Below are 17,988 nucleotides of genomic sequence, written 5' to 3' on the forward strand. Positions count from 1 at the left end.
GAGAAGAAAAAAGAATATTGGGGTTCAAAAAGGTTTGAAGACCACTGCTGTAGTATCTCATCAAGAAAATGTTTTTTAAATGCAAAAAACGTTGCCATCTTGCTGGCACGGCTATATGTTATATTTTGATAGCTTATTTTGGAAAAGCACTTGGACCATCCCTGGTCCCAAAGGGACAATGCACGTGTGATCTTAACGGCATAAGCTTAATGTACGAAACAAACCTTTGCAAAATACATTCGTTTTTTTACTTTTTAAAGTTGTCCATTATCCACGTGCTTGAGGTGCCCTTGTGTGAGACGTTGCTATGTGTACGGTACATATACAACTCGTACACATGACCGCACCTTCAGTGTGTACGAGCAAAATCACTCCATTGCCTTATTGTGAAGGAAAGAGTTGCACAGGCCCAGCGACACTCAAGATTTGACTCAGTTGTCTGCTTAAGAACATTGCAGTGTAGCGTAGCCCCTGTGAGAATGTGTCAATTGTATATAAATGGCACAGTGCTTCCAATTTTCAATAAATTGCCCAGACAGCTTCATGCCGGTGCACAGACGTCCGCAGGCATAGATTTCCATTGTGTGGGGATTGTTGATGTGTGGCTCGTGGGAAGCATGTGCGATCTTCGCAGCATCTTCAATATTTCTTAATTCTGAAGTAGGGTGCCAAGTGGCTAAGTTTTGTTTGGCTGGCATGAAGGCTGGCTAAGTTTTGAAGTGTATGGCAGACGGTTTGAGCCGGTCTGTGGTACGGGGTGTGCTGGACACACAGCCAGGTGTAGTCTCAGGCGGGTTGAAATGCCCTGATAAATGAGCTCTTCGATTTCCTCCTTCCTGCTAACCAACAGTGGCCAGTGCCCCCCATCTATTTATTTCTCTTGCAACCTGATCACTGCTTTCCCTTGAACCATTGAACATCGCTTTCACTTAAACCACTGAACACCAGTCAGCTAAAAAAAGTTGCATCCATTAATTGTCCAGCAACTGAATTTGCATTAAAGGAGAGTCTCGACCCCTTGTCCCACGCACTGCACCCCCCCCCCCCCGCCACTCCTGGTTCCACCAAAGTCGAGCTGGGGAAGATGGTTTATGGTATGTGCCTCAGTTTGAGATTTTTGTAATGTGAAAAGCGTTCAGGGCAGGTACTCTTAGGTCAAAGCACCCCTAAAGAGGTTCTGTAAAACTGCCTCCCATAAAAAGCCAACTGTCTGGCATTCAAAGACTGTCATTTTGTATTTTAATGCTTTTGAATATTATTTTTTCACTGCTGGAAGTTACAGATGCTATACCCATGAGGCGGTTGTATTGCTTTTACGCCATTCATTTTAAAAAACATATATAGAGGGCTTGTTTACCCAGTTTGCCTTTTCAGTTCACACCAGGGATAGTTGTGCCAGCCTTTGTGCGCGGGGGACACTGTTCTAATTAATAATATATAACAATGTAAGTTTCAGGGACTCAGGATTACTGCATGTTCTAGTTATACTTATGTCACATTCTCTATATAGGTTGAGGAGGGTTTGTATTGCCCCTTCAATGCGGTTTGTTTTTTCCAACCATTCACCTCAGCAGTTAATTGAAGATAGTTTGCCTGTAAACAATGCTTGCTAGGGCTAGTGATCACTCATTCATTTTGAAAATATCTTTTTGGATCTTTGTTTTTTTTACAATGATCTGGAGTGAAAGCTTTTTATGGAGATGTTAGTTTGTTTTTTTGTCTGTAGTGATGGGACAGTCAATTCTCGTTAAATGTTGCGGCGCTTGGAGCCATTTTCTTGATTTTCAGCAGCCTTGTGTATCAGAGGACTAGCACGGTAGCAGGAGTTTTCTGACCTAGGTGTGAAAGGAGTGCTGTTAATTTCTTTGCCATTTGAAAGTGGGAGGTCTCTTTATTCCCTTAGGGCAGTGGTCTTCAATGCTTTTTATGCTGTGCCCCCTGTTGAGTAAAAATATAGTTTCAGGCCCCCTGCCACAAATGCTTATATTTTCTATTAGAACAGTCACCATAATCCATCAAGCCCCCCACCGCCGGGCATTCTTCGGGCCCCCCAGTTTGAAAGGCTACTGTTCAGCATACAGAGGCCCCCTTTTCGTGGGTGGGGAGATGCCTTCCCTTCCCCTGTCTAGTACCACACAATGCAGATCAGCAGGGGAGGGGGGGGGAGTGAAGGCAGAAGCAAAGAGGAAGGTCTTGAGGTCCTTCCGGAACCAGAGACGGTTCGCCTCAGGTTTTAATGTGTCAGGGAGGCTGTTCCAGAGGGAGGCCCCAGGCGAAGACAGATCTACCCCCAGCTTGTTTCTGTTTTTTTTCTTGTTTTTGATTTGAGGTATGTGCGGAGAGATAGCTGAAGGTATTTTGGATCCAGGCCCCAGAAAGCATTAGCCAATGGAGAGATTTTAGAGCTGGAGAGATGCAATCCCAGGGAAAGTCTTGCAGTCCTGTTCTTATTAGTTGCAAAGGGCGGATAGTAGAGGCAGGTAGATTTAGAAAGAGGCTGTTAAAAATATTCCAACCTAGAGAGTACCAGAGCTTGAGAGACAGTGAGCTTCTGGGGGAAGGAGAGGAAAGGCAGAGTACCATCTGAGGAGGTGCAGTAGAAGTTTGACTTTTTAGAGACCTCAGAGATGTGGGCGGAGAAGGAAAGTGTTGAGTCAAAGGTGACCAACGGAAATGGGAACCGCACCATCATAATCTAAGGTAGTAAAAAATCTGGGAGTCTTGATAGACAACACCCTAACCTTACAACCATAAGTAAACGCAACAGTCAAGAAATGTTTTTTCCTCCTCCACACGGCAAGAAGAATCCTACCCTTCCTCTCCTTCACGCACAAAACACTCACTATTGTCGCCCTCATCATGTCAAAAATCGACTATGCAAACAGCCTCTACCTCGGAATACCAGAATACCTCCTGAAGAAACTACAACAGATCCAAAATGCAGCAGCAAGATTACTCCTCAAACTATCAAGAAGAGAACACGTCACTCCTGCCCTAAAAACAATACACTGGGTCCCAGTAAAACACTGCATCACCTTCGAAACAATGTGCATAACGCACAGGGCAATCAGTGGACAAGGAGCAGAATTTCTACACAAGAAAATAAACAGTCTACAAGCCAACAAGACTCCTCAGGTCGAGCAACGAAATCTGCCTGGAACCAAAACCATACCTCAAGAAGAAACTTGGAGGCACCTCCTTCTACCACTTAGCTGCAAAAACCGGGAACAACATCCCAAAAGACATAACACCAAAAATCACCTACAATTTAGGAAATTATTAAAAACCTGACTCTTCAACACCACTGACTCAAACTGAAAACCGAAACAGAAAGGAAAAGGGATGACTAAACTGGAGTGGGCATGGACAACTCCCAGTATAGACTGTGAACAACTCCCTATGCAAAGAAACTCCCACGGCAACTGGGCGATGGACACCGGTCAGAGTGGAACACACGGACACAGAGTCAACAACCCACACATATTCCCACCCAATACCCACACACACACCTTAGTTGTCACCAGGTGACCAGTGTGGTGGAATTACCGGGATATTGGCAATCACCACACTATTAGAGCTGTGGACACTGACAGAAGCACTAGCCCTACGAATGGGAAGGGAAGACGGGTAGCGCTGCAAGGGAAGCTGATGGAGGAGGGGACCAGATGTGAAAGTGACCTTGAAGGCCGGACGGATCCAGTTCAGAACAGAGACACAAGGGTGCTCCCGAACCCCACCTGGGGAGATTACGTAAGCCCAGCGCCTCAATTCAGGATAAAGATGCCAATTAACCAATTGCACTAACAATCCCCCCTCTGCATACACCTCTCAAACCACAAACCTTCAGCACAACAAACCGCACAAACCTCACTACATTGAAACAACAAAACAAAAACAAAAAAAACCTCACATAGACTCGCACAACAGTACACGAAGACTACCGGCCGAATACACCCCAGGCCCAGCCAATGGACCCACCGGGCTGAGGCCACCAACAGCACATCACTGCTCTCTTAAACTTTTCCAGCTTCTTCCCACTAACCCCGCCCACCCCTCCCTCTTTCAGAGCCGCCAGGGGACCACTCCGGTGGTGATAGTGCACGGTACAAACGTCCTTTAACATTAACATGACCCTGGGGTTCTTAGCCTCGCAAGTAGGAGCAGGAGGAGGACCAAGGGTGGCCGGCCAGAGAGTGAGGGGAAAGAATGGTGAAGGTGTGCCGATGAGGGGGGGGGATCTCCATTGCTGGCATTCAGACAAAGATCATTGGCGGCACACCAATATTGAATGGCAGTTAGGCAATCAGAGATAAGAGAGGGGGAGGAGGTGGCCGAGGGCAGCCAGAAAATGAGTTTAGTGTCAGTGTAGGACTGGACATTTGAGCAGAAAGTGGCAATTCAGTGGGTGAGAATTGCCAGGTATTGGTTGAAAAGCCAGGGCGAGAGGATTAACCGCCTGAGGAACATCACAGGTAGAGCAGAAGATAGATGATAGAAATAAAATACCTATCGCGCTCGTACACAAGTTGTACCTGGGAGGGTCGATCAGAGGAAAGAGGTCGGTCAGACCAGAGCCTATTTATTGATATATTGTTGTTTATTTTAAGGTTGAATTTAACCAAAGCAATAAAAAAAGAATACATGCAAAACTTTTAAACAAATGCCTTTTTGCAATTACTTATAAAAATGGAAGTGCTATAAAATGTGTTTGGCCAAGGGATCGGTTGAGCAGGGGCATTTCTGCCTGTAGGGAAAACAAAATGAACCCAGTATAAATTTCCTAATAACTGCTGTCAGTACAACGGATGCATTTATTTGTGATTTACCAGTTCGATAAACATTACATCTTTATAAATAGAACCTGTGATAAAACACAAAGCAAGGAGCACACAAATTACAGAGTGTTGATGCAGTGCTTCAGCAGCGTTTTTGAGTTTGGAAATGACTTTTTCCCCCATGAACGTGTAAAATGCACATTTCAACAACAATATTGTGTCCAGCATGTAGAATGCCTGCTTTCCTGCTTTCAACAGTGATCCCCCTGGATCACTGTTGAGTGATGTTCATGGCCCTTGATTCCAAAGGTGTCCCTTTCAGGACAGAATAAAACATACGGGATGAGCAAACAGTCAGTAAATGTGCGAATAACAGCTGGGGAAAGGAGCTCTGCAAAAATTAGGTCACCGAGCCCCCAGCTTCCCTCAGAGAATCTGGGGGCTTGGTAAAGCATGGTCATGGCTGAGGAAGGCTGGGTCCGAGACCCAGACAGACATCTGATGCCGGATCTCAGATCCGGCCAGAGCCATCCCCTGGACTAGAGGGGTGACAAGGCAGAGGCGCAGCTAAAGCAGGGGGGGCAGGTGTTGTATGATATCCGGCTCCCCTGCGGCAGATTGCTGGAGCCCAGCAATCTGCCGTGGGGGGGGCCAGGTATTGTACAACACCAGCAATGCATGCTTCCGTACCCACTCACCTCTTAAACCCGGTGGCCTCCAAGGTGGGGTAGAGGGACCAGCATTGCAGTGATCCAGTCCCCCTGCTCACCTCATCCCCAACGCGTTAGCCTTCGTGGGTTGACAGGGGGAGAGGGACTGGCAAAGGTCTGAACCGCTTGCTTCTCAGCACCCCCTCCAACTATGGTGGGGGGGGGGCGTTGAACCGAGAAGATGCTGGCAGCACCAGCAGGAAGCAACAACGCAGCCTGGACAAGCGATCCAAATGCAGGAAGACACACGTCCAGGCTGTGTTTATTCCCTGTTTTGTGCAAAATATACATGAACATGCAGGCACCTAGTCAGTGAGACAATACAGGGAAATGAAGGAACTCTGCCCTATACAGAGGGCGAGCGGAATATACAGACAGCGGAAGAAATGCGGTGGGGCGGGGGGGGGGATCAAGAATGACATATTGTGGTACAGATTTCGGCCGATACAGCTCAATGCACTAAGCGGTAAAGTTAGGCACATCTCTCCGCAATGTTCCAATCAAAACCCCCTGACCCCCATGCCTAGCCGTTGCTTTTCATCCAGAGGCCCGGGCTGCGACCGCACACACTCATTGGCGGTACATATATCCCCCACCCCTTTGCAGAAGGGCTCGGTAGCCGCAGAGGCATCCAAACTCGTGTGAGCCTGTGCAGCAGTACAGAAAAAGAAGCAAGCATGCGGCTGTGGTAAAAATGGGATCGACATGGGGCTTAAATTCCAACCAGATGAGCTCATTGCTGTTTTAACAGTGAAAGCCGTGTTGCGCAGATAAGGGTGAAGAAAAATGGTGTATACTCCGATTTGCTGCTGGCAGCCGAATTTGGAGGGGAAAAAAAACATCTGCCCTGAAATTCCCCTGGCGTAATCACTTCTGTTTGAGGAGGTGGGCTGGGGGTTGGAGGGGGGGGGCGGGCGGGGGGAGTGGTCTTTCTGTTTGGGGTCCGGGGAGCCAGGGATGGGGATAATACTTACCAGCCAAGAAGACACACAGATCTGCTGTTGCTGCAACCAAAAATCAAAATAGGAAGAATAAAAACACCGGCCCCTAAACATACATGGCGCTTCGAAACACTTCCAGAGATCTATAAGCGACTCCTAAAACTACAATAAAAAATAAATACCTGCTCGTACATAGCATAGAATGCTCCTTCCTCCACGATTCTCCTCCTAAGCACGTAGACAGCCTACGTTAAATCATCACGATTTGACAGAAAAACGTGTAGAACGTCATGACGCTATAAAGGCATTTTAGAAAGTGTCGGCACATTTTTAAACAAACACACAATGCTATCGGGTCTCATAGTGACTTTAAAAGTGTGAATGATAATGAAAGCAATATAAGGCCTCCCTTTACGAAACGCTCATAGCCACACACTGGCAGAGAGAAAGAAGAAGTCGGGGCTCCGGTCCTGATTCCAGTTATCATCAGGTGAGTGCAAGCGATCCGGATCTGGAATCAATTTTCTATGCATTCTTGTAGCATCCATTAACTTAGACGTTCTCACCTAAACATCTGGTTTTGAAATTACACAGGGCAGCCTGTTGTTGGTATCGTAGACACCGTAGCTGCTCCGGAGCTCATTTACGGCACCTTTCAGGCTCTGGAATGCTCGCAGACGCAGTAACTGCAACGACCCTGCTCTCGTGCAAGTGACTACATTTAGGCTAATGATGGCAGACTTGTACTGTCTCCAGTTCCAATTCCCACGCTGAAAGTAATGATTCCTCGGGGCTAATGGCTGCAGGTCCGGTACTTTCTCTGGGTCTAATGACCCTTCTGTGGATAATAACTGCAAGCCCAGTGTCTGTTGTATGTCTAATGGCTGCAGACACATAAAGAACACCCCGATGAATATCGGCAGACACTACCTTCTCTAACGCTGGCTGGAGCGAATGAGTGCAGCCATAATACCTGCTCAATACGTCTACCTCCTCATCAGCTACACCTGACAATACCTACCCTGGGGCACATTGCAGACCGTACCGGACCTCGGATACCGGTTCCAGACACCGTACCTGCCAAGCCGTTGCATATGACAGAACACCTGCCCTGGGGGCTTATAACTACAGAGACAATACCTGATCTGCACAGTACGTACTCTGGGGCTAACGATTCAAGTCACAGTATCTTCTAGGGAGAGAATGCTATTTAACAGAATACCTGCTTATGAGAAAATCTGTCTTAATGACTGCAGAAACATTTAAAACCCCATGCACCCTTTCCTTCCCGTGTGTCCTTTCACATTCCTAATTGACCTCTGAAGAAGTTATCATTAGGGATAAACCATCGTGCCACGATTTTCAAAACGCGTTTGGTGTAACTAACTGATGGGATACTCATTCACTTCACTTGTGCCAAAAATGTGGTGAACCGTGCACAAAGGACATTTTTTAATGTGTGCATCATAGTTGTGCACATTGAGGTGCTCTTTTCCCACCAAATTCACAGCTGCGCATGGTAGAGGGTGGAAAGGGGGTTTTGGGCATTTTCAAGTAAATCCTGATTTTCAAAAGAGGTGCGCTTTTCAAAGCATAGGGGGGGGGAAACATTTCCCTGTGCCTATTTGGAGCAATTGCAGGAAGATATAAAAATGTATAGGTCACATATGATCCTCGCATGCAATGAGTGAGTGAATGCTGTGTATGAATAAGCAAGTGAATGTTGAGTCAAATAATGTGGGTGTGTTGGTGCTGGGCCAATAACAGACCTGGTCTGCCCTCTTCACCACACTGACGTGCCATCACTGGGCACGCTAGGTATTTTACTTTGCGGTCAGCTTAGTCAGTGAATCGGTCCAGAAGCCCTCTCAACCCTGTCATGGCTCCCGCATCCTCCCACGATGCCACTGCCGTTACCACCGCCTTGATCTCATCCTCGAGTTCTAGAGCCGACGCCTGATCGTCTTCAACACACCTAGTTCTATAGCCATGCAGCCATCTCGAAGGACCACCTTAAACGCCTCCCATTAGGAAGCCATTGTACGCACTGACCCAGTGTTATTCTCAAAGTGCGTTTGCACAATACTACTCACCTCACTGCGGTATACTATATCCAACATGGCTGTGGCCTTAAATCGCCAGCGGGGCATAGGCACCCCTTCACCGCCCACGTTCACTGAGAATGGTCTGATGGGGTTCTTGGCAACAACAGTCTATTGTCATAGGCAGACTCGCAAGTACAAAATCCAAGCACGAGGATGTGCTGTGCACCGATGAGGAGAAGAAGCCTGTGCAAGTCAAGGGTGCTGAGCTTTTTTTGGACCACTGTTTCACTGTTGCTGCAGCTAACTTTGTGCTAACTCTGTGCTCTATTCGAGGTTAGCCTACCAGCTTGCCTGATTTACTTGTTCCACGTAGAAGCCTACGGGCTGAACTAAGGACTACCAAAGCTGTAGGCCCGCCCATCCAGAAAGTGCAGTTAAAAAGAAGGCATTGACGCCCTTGCGACGTGAAGCCCGCACAAGTCAAGGGCGCTGGGCTTTTTTTGGACCGCTGTTTCACTGTTTGCTGCTTTGCTGGGTGCTGGACGCAGGACTCCCCTTTTCTACCTGGACGTTCAGAGGCTTATCAACAATCTAGGCGGAGTCTGGCAGAGTCTGAGGAGTCCGAGGACTGTGGACTGTGTTGGTGGACTCCTCTCAGACTGCCTGTCCTGCCTCTGTTATTTGCTGCTGTTCCTGTTGTCCTCTGTTGTAGAGGCTGCTTTTGTAAGGCGAAGCAGCACTTTGCTGAACTATGCGTGACAGTACAAAACTTGCTTCATTTTCGAAGACTCGCACGCAGCGAAGATTGGAATCGGCTGTTTCCAGAGATCTGGATTTAGGCGCAACTACTATGTCTTTTGCGGCGCAGCCTGAGCCTCAAGTAAGTGGCATCAGTATTAGCGAAATCGCTGTGCTGGAGCAATCACCAATACCTGACGTTACTGCAGCAATTGTAGATACCAATTGTACCAGTATGCTTGAAGTTAAATTCACAGAAGCACACGGGCGTGGGGTGTGCCCTTTTGTGTTGGTCGAAGATGACAAAGTGGCGAACAAGGGTATTATCAGCTTACCGAATCAAACGCGTCGTCCCTCCCTGGTATTGTTTTCCTCTACTGAGGTCCCTTCTTTGTTTAACAAGCATTGTGCTAGGACTCGCAAACAAGCCAATATAACGTTATTGAGTGACAATGAGGATGTGTCATGCACCAGCCCTGGAGAATTGCTAGTCGTTGGAGATACTACTAAGATGGCGGCCTGTTCCATTCTATCGGTCTAGTTTATTCCAACATGGCCGACATATTCTATAACTAACGGCCCGTAGCAACGCTCTGCGCGTTGTATCGTTTCCGTTACGTGCCCAGCAAGTCGCTTTCAGCGTCTAGCTCTTTCAACAGTGCCTTGCGTTCAAAGTCTTTAATTACCTACCTTTCCTTTCCCTACACAGGAGGTTATTTCAGGTTTTCAGGTAAGGTGATTAGGGTCTTATCTTCTGTCCTTTCTTGCACAACGCACTCTACCCCGCGTTTTCCATGTAAGTATTTTTCCTGACTTTTCTCTCAGCCGGCGCTTCAGCGTTTGTATCTTCGCTGTGAGCGTTTTCGACTGACCATACTTTCCTGTCCTTTTCCTTACCTCTTCCTTTCCTCCCTCCTTTCTTCCATTCGTAACGCCTCTTCGGTGTTCCGACAGGCCGAGACCTCCCTCCTATCACAACTCAGCCGATACTACAGTTGAGCAAGGTGTGGACATTTATGCTACGTGTCCGGAGCTCTGCGACTACCGGAATCAAGATCTCCATGTAATTGCCGGACATCAGTATTCCACGGACACCTGAATACTGATCGGGGTTTTTTGCCAGGAGGCTTTTTCCCCATTCTTTAGGGCGTGCTCCTCGGGTATTCCCTTGGTCTGTTATCAGCCAGATCACGGAGGCTACCGAGGGAGCGCGTCCTTACCTTCGACAAAAGAAAAAGGAGAAGAAACCCACCGAAGGAGAAAGGGAGAAGAAGAAGAAGGCTGTAGTAAGGACGGAAGAAGTATCGGAGAAGACAGGTGAGGAGGAGTTGGGGAAGGCTGAGACGATTCGTGACAGTATGTCCCCTTGGAATCAGTACCCGGTGCTAACGGTTGCTTGCCTATTTCAAACTGCTTCATAATGCCAGTAGACGAAAGCTAGAGCGCTACTTTGAGGCCCTCGCGCTCCCGTTTCTATAGCGCTTTTGAAAATCTAGGCACTTTGCTGCCGGAGCCGCTCGTAGCCGTTGACGCCAGTGAGGCAGAGGACAACGTGGTTTATCACCCGCATGAATGCAAGGCCCTAAATGCAAAGAGGGCGGACAATCGGTCAAACCAGCATAACCTCGAGCCAATTAGCTCTAAAGACTTACATTACAGCGGCAATAGGAGAAATTTGCTGGATGTTGTCAACAAACTGTTAAATGATCTTACTCGATTTAACAAAGAGAGAAATTGTAAAAACTGAGCTAACGTTGTACCTGTGAACTTGGAGTCAGTTACTGAGCTACCTGCAGTAGAAAGCCTTTCAGCATCAAAACTGCAACAGCCGAAAGCCATTTGGATAAAGAGCCTCTCCAAGGCGAGGCGTAGGAGAATAGACTCCAGCATCTCGCCTAGTATTAGCTGCTCACAAAGAAAAAAGGTTAAAATGGTGAATATCTCTCCAAAAAGCTTCCTAAATTTTCCAAAAGATGAAACAATGATGGGCAGACACGCCACTCACACTTGTCCTCCTCCAGGGGACTCATCTTCGGATCTTTCATCCTCTGACTCATCGTTAATGGAACGCCCTTTTCCAAAAATCAGGCGTCCAATCAATCATATGAGGAGTGGTACTCGGCGTCTCGCCAAAGAAGATGCTGTACTGGAAAACATTCAGCATGTGAAAGACCTACAAGCGACTTTAATGTCCTCCATGACAATAACAATTGCCCCATTCATCAAAATGTACGAGCACCTTAACGACAACATTAAAGATCTATCAACCATGATCTCTACAATGAATAGAAAATTCTTGACTTTCGACAACGAGAATGCTCACTCTAAAGAGGTGCTACATGGGATGAATAAGAAGATGGAATGGGCACTCAACACAATGGCTGAACATACTAAAAATGCCAACCTAGACAAAAAGATGCTGGCAGAGGTAGCAAAAGAAGCACCGAGCCTCTTTAAACACAAAGATGATGTATCTTGCGGTGCCGCCAAAACCAACTGCGAAATGTGCCACTCTATCCTGTGTTCTAATGGAGCCCTGAGGCACGACAATCCCTGGTTCTCTGGCACACCCAACTCCGAATACAATACAACGCAGTTAAAGTGTGCTGAGACAGCAGCGTCTAAAGAGAAAATAGTGGCTTGTAGAGAAACTGCGACAACTTCTAAACATATAGAAGCGCTCCCTCATGACTTGTCGCCTGACCACCTGGACCAAACACCTACAATGGTGACCAATCACTTGGAAGCGGAGGTGGCGGCTACAAGCCCATATAATGAAGATCAGGCTTCTCTACAACCTCATTTGCATGATATAAACTCGCAAAACAATCTGCTGACTAGTCCATTTACAGTTGTACTAAAGGAAAGCCAATCCATAGGTAACTTGGCGTTACAGAATCCCCAAAAGGCATCAACATCTAGCGAGATCATTAGTCAACGACCTGAGATTCTTGCTAAATCTTTGCCCAAACTGGTTGCTCCAACTGACCAACCCGAGCTGTTTGACATATTCAAAGGGCAGCCGAACAGCAAAGGGCCAAAATCAGTGAAGCCCAAACCTGCGAGTGTAATTACGAAAAAAAGAAAAAAATCAAACATCAAAGAAAACGAGACGAGGAAAAGACTCACAGAAGTTTCTACGAAACATAAAAACAGTTAATGTAACTGTAAATAGAACTATCGTAACAAACAAAAACCGTGAAATAAAGTTGAATTTTGACTCTCCAAAGCCAATGACAGTCGAAGTAGTGGCTGATCAAATCTGCATTTGTGACACATCTGACTTGATGAATGTATCAGTATATGAAGATGAAGAGGGCTCTGATGGGTGTGAAACTGCTGTGCCAATCCAGGTGTAGTCCATGGCGACAAACGCAGAGCCCCCTAGTGTGGTTCCGGATGTCTCAACAGATGCTATTTGCCCTAATAAAGCCGTCCTGCTAGCTGATCCAACCTCCTTCTATGGCGCAAAAGGAACAAGCGCATTCGGGGGCAAGTTTTATGACCCTTGATGAAAAACGAGCCATGCTTGTTTCCAAACATCAGTTGGCATTTGTACAAACAAGTGAGGCACTTTGCGGAGTCCCCCAACTTGCAAGTTGGCTCAAGGTGTCTTGAGTCCTCCGTGCAATGCACACATCGCTGCAGTCTATGCTCACAAGTCTTCTTCAAAGTCGGACCCTGCTCAAAGTATCTGCAAAAAATCACTCACTTGTGCAAGAAACGGGACAAACCCATTCTCAAATGAAAAATGGCAAACGAAAAAACATAATGACAAAAAAATGCAAGCTCCACATCGATTGATATTAGAATGCATAGAGTCTTCAGATGACTTAATTTTGAATCGTTACAATGTTTTATTCCTCTGTCATCTTGTCCCAAGTCTAAGAGCCATTGAATCGGAAGACCTGCAAACTGTCGAATTTGTCGATGAAAAGAAAAATGATCTAGTGATCCTTCATATACAATCCAAACTAATAGCTGATACTCTGCTAGATGCTGGGCTGGTATTGATGTCACTTGGGTTTGACATTTCAAAAGTTGCAGAAAGCAATGCACCCAAGTCACTTGCCAAAAGTGCAACTGGACTCTTAGAATCTGGTCTGAAAATGAAGCAAACTTACCCAACCAAATGCCTAAGTGCTCCATCATCCATACAGGGCTCGGTGAATATAAGTCCTGGAAATCCAGCATCAACGCCCAGTTTTCAGATGGGAGATCCTATAAGGACAACCATTGAAGGCACAGAAGGCCAATTGCCCACCACAGACGCAACTGAGACAATATTCAACTCCGTGGCCAAGAGTAACGACTGGCCGTGGCTTGCAAGCACGCTTAATATGGAACCCGATGAGTAATGGCAGGATCAGGAGGATACCGCTGTTTGTACCTTGGGCTCCTGGAACACCAGAGGATTTATGCACCTTTTCACGACAGCCTGGGCAGAAGATCTTGACCTCCTATGTTTACAGGAAACCTGGCTAACTGAATGCCCTTTACTGGAAGGATTTGAAATAGCGCTAAATCCAGCAATAAAACAAACTAAGGGCAGACCGATGGCAGGTCTTCTTACTGCGGTAAAAAAAAGACTCAGGCTTTAGGATTGAGAAATCAATCAATATCTCACCATTTATCCAGGTGTCCACTGTGACTTCACTGCAAAACAATCCTTATGTCTTGCCTATACATATTATCAATCTCTATTGGAACTATCTGGCAGTTGGATCTTTAGCCTTTATTGACCAAGTAACAGCTACCATCGACGACTTACTTGAAAAAGCTAAACCAGTAGATCTAATTATTTGCGGCGACTTGAATATTGACTGCATCGCAAATGAGGAGACATCTTGCCGCAAGAAGAAGAGCAATCGACAACAAGATCTTGCAGCATACCAATGGTCTCTAGAAATGGACCTTCGAATGCTGTCGGTGCTAAAAGGTAACACAGCTGGAGACATTCCTGCACAACCCACCTGGAGGAGACGAGAACAAAGCTTGGTTCTTGATTATATATTCATGTCTGAATCCATCCGTACTAGAACAATCCACCTAGAAGTCACTAAAATGATCCACAGCAACCATGACATGGTTAAGGCAAGATTTAACTGCTCCATGCATCGAGAAAAGGTGTCATGGCCATACGCAGGAGCAAGCAGGACCCGTCTAAACCTTAAAGAAGATGAAGTAACTCTATCACATCCTTTTTCCAGCAAAAATTGAATGTACTTGAATATCAACACCTCCTGACGCAATTCAAAGAACACAAACATAGTATGAAACATACTGAATTTGCTCCAAAACATAAATTCGACCTGGAGGTGTTGCAGCGAAAAAGAGCAATGTGGCATGACTTAAGACAACTAGTAGGCTCCGACAACGCCACTGTTTGTGATTGCAAAAGAGCGATCAAACGGAAGTACAAGAACTGGACCAAAGCGCATATGGCAGTCATGCTACAAAATGACTCTGAGCTTATGCTATCCAAAATGGAAAACAAAAACTCCTCGGAGTACTGGAGACTGATAAACAACAAATTGGCACCTCAACATGCGTTACAGGCAACCTGGTCTCAGATGTAGCGTGGGCTTTGTTCTGTACAAATCTGTTTCGTAAAGACCCAATGATAGAGGAATGGAAAGCGCCAGTCTTGAACCACTGGGACTTAGTGTTTGCAAGAGATGACATCTTACACGCAATTAATAACGTGCGCGAATCAAGAGCTCCTGGTCCAGATGGATTGACGAACGATACCATCAAACGCAACCCGGACTGGTGGGCTGACTTCTGCGTAATCCTCTTCGAAAGAATCGTCAAACGTGCCACACCAAAATCGTGGAAGAGTGCTGTGGTTGTCCCGATTTTCAAAAAGGGAGATAGAACTGACCCGAAAAACTACAGACACATAGCACTCCTTGATGTGCTGAGAAAAATCTATGCCACCATTCTTCAACAGAAACTCCTAAAATGGTCCACAGAATCAAAGCATGTGGATCAGAGACAAGCAGGGTTTGTAAAGGGAGTTGGGTTTGGCATAAACCTGTTATTACTGAATTTGATAAAGATGGAAGCAATACGAACCAACACCAAGGTTTATTTGGCCTAATAGATTTTTCCCATGCTTTCGATAGCATCAATCGAGAACTGATATGAAAAAAATGGAGTATGTGGAACTGTTCCCTGAGCCTGTTGGATGCAATCAGGGAGTTACACTCTGACACCTCGATCAAGATCAGATGAGACTCTAAAGGCACACTATTGGCCCCAATTCACACATTAAAGGTGTCAAACAAGGCTGCCCCTTGGAGGCAATTATCTTTAATTTGTTTCTATCTGATGTTAACGACATCTTTAATGGAACTGCTACATTTCCACCAATAATCCATGGATCATACATTGACTACCTTATTTACGCTGATGATCTTATTTTACTAGATTTGACGCCTATAGGACTTCAGCGTAAACTCAGTATCCCAGGAACTTGCGCAACAACAAACGGTCTGTGTATTAACAAACAAAAATGTGAAATACTGGTGCTTGAGAATTTGATGGGAATTGGGAGGAGAAGTACAAATTTGACTTGCCACCTTGACATGGCACCGTTGAAGATTGTAAAAAACACTACTTATCTAGGAATGCGGATCAGCGCCAACAAAAATGATGCTCCATGGGCCGTAGTCATAAAAAGCAAGTCGACAGCTGGCTTGCCAAGCCTCTATGATCAACAGGCAATATGGGAAATCTTCTCTAAAACCAACTGTCACCTTTTACCAACAAAAGGCTGTACCGGCATTGACCTATGGTGCAGAAAATGCCTTTGGTTGCTCACATGATCTGTGGAACTCACTTGAAAATATCTTTTGGGTCAGAGTGTTAAACTTGCCGAATGGAAACCCAACGGTATGTATGCGTTATGAATTGGGCCTCATCTCTATCCAAGCAAGAGTATGTTGGAATATGTTAACTCTATTCAGGAAAATGATGCTAGGGGTGCCAGTCCCGCAAGTACAAATATTGCACAAGCCAGACACTGATAAAGCATATACCATCCTTTCTAAATGGAATGACCAATGTCTGGAAGCACTGAAAGATTATGATATTCTGATACAAACACTTATCGAAAACCCAGATTTGGCAAAGAGGAAGTTATGGAGATCTGACTGGATTAACACATCTGATTTAAGATCTAAATCAAAACTAATGAGGGAAGTCCCTGGTGAAGCGAGAGCATATGGCCAGTTACAAACTTATTTAGTCCATTTTCCAGACCATAAAGCGAGAACACTATACATGCAATTTAGGCTCAACTTACTGGTAACGAAAGAACGATTAAGCACCTGGATCCAATATGCTGATTTAGATCTCGCATGCCGTTTTTGCAAAGAAAACAAGGAGACACTAAAACACTTAACGCTGTACTGTTCGGCATTTCGGAAACAACGAACAAAGATTTTTGGACCCATAATCGCCAAACATTGGATGCCGAAGATTGGTGGAAAGCCATGTTCAATGGATCAAACAGACAAGTGCTCTTTGCACTAACAAACTTCTTGCGAGTCTTAAAAGAAGGCTTGGACGCTGAGCAAGTAAATCCAGAGCATGGTCATTAACAGGAAAATTCTTTCTTTTTTCTTTTTTGTGAATTTAGGAATGTTACATATTTATGTCGAATTAACAGAGGAGGGTAAGATGTGGTATGTAAAAGAGTGTTTCTTTGTATCCTTTTTAAAGTTTGAATAAACCAAATAAAAAATAAAAACATTTTTTTATAAAGGAGTATTCCTTCACCCCTGCGTGGAGCACTCGCCACACATCCTGCATCCCCAGTTCGGACAAATGCTTGTCGCACCACAGCAGCTACTTGGGGGAGAGGGCGAGCTATTCCAGAGGATCTAGCCATTGCTGTTTCGAGAACAACATTGAGATCGCCTGCCCAAACCATATTAGTGTGCATGTATTCATAACATCTAACCAGAATTGCTTAAAAAAAAAACCTGGGCCATCAACTTTGGGACTAAATATTCACAAGCGTTCTCGGGCCTGGGCCAAGCTACCCGACTGTCCTGAGGGTCAATGTCTTTCTCTGCTAGGTGGAATCGGAGTGACTTGTGAATGAGCGTCATGACCCCAGCTGAGTATGTAGAGTATGATGTATAGTGTCTACTCTACCTCCAGGATCTGGCCTCACCCTCATTTGCTCTTCCAACCAGGTGAGTTTCTTGTAACAGGAGCACCTTAGTGCCATGTCGCTCACAGTAATTACCTTCCAGGATTTGTGTGGGTTATTCATCCCTCACATTCCAACGTTTAATTTTACAACCAGCCATGGATCCGTAGTATCGGGCTCCCATTCTGCTCTATGCCACCAGGGCCCGGCACTCCTCCCCCACCAGCACCGTTCGACTATGCGCCACTGCACCACAAGTAGACGTGAATCCATTTTTAAAATTAACTTTCCCCGGACCATTCGCCTCTCCTCCCTCGCCTACACCCCTCAACTTCAGGCCCAACTTTCCCCATACACCCTCACCCACACTGCTCATTCCCAACTAGCAGTGAGATTCACCCACCCCGTAGACCACCAACCTTCAACAAAACGTATCAGGGCACCTGCCCGGGGGCACCGGACCCGGCAACCTTACACAGCCAACAACTCTGAGATCACACCGGGATGAGGAGGGCCTATCACCTTCAGGATGACCAGCAGCAGGCCCGTTTCATTACAGTATAATATCATCATGCCATGTACGAGCATTCCGGCACATAGTCACAACAGGCTGTT

General features: G+C 45.9%; 1 protein-coding gene across 1 annotated transcript in view; it reads left to right on the top strand.

Annotated features, from left to right (window-relative positions):
- Positions 1–6,817: 6,817 nt before the first annotated feature.
- The window catches only part of TPST2 (tyrosylprotein sulfotransferase 2), a 569,298-nt gene continuing 558,127 nt past the window's right edge, over positions 6,818–17,988 (top strand). The window contains exon 1 of the mRNA XM_069619371.1: positions 6,818–6,916. The gene's annotated coding sequence lies outside the window, so the exon portion shown is untranslated. The remainder of the gene's footprint in view (positions 6,917–17,988) is intronic.

The sequence above is a fragment of the Ambystoma mexicanum genome, chromosome 10, assembly GCF_040938575.1.
Source record: "Ambystoma mexicanum isolate Mex_15411 chromosome 10, UKY_AmexF1_1, whole genome shotgun sequence".
Classification (NCBI taxonomy): Eukaryota; Metazoa; Chordata; class Amphibia; order Caudata; family Ambystomatidae; genus Ambystoma; species Ambystoma mexicanum.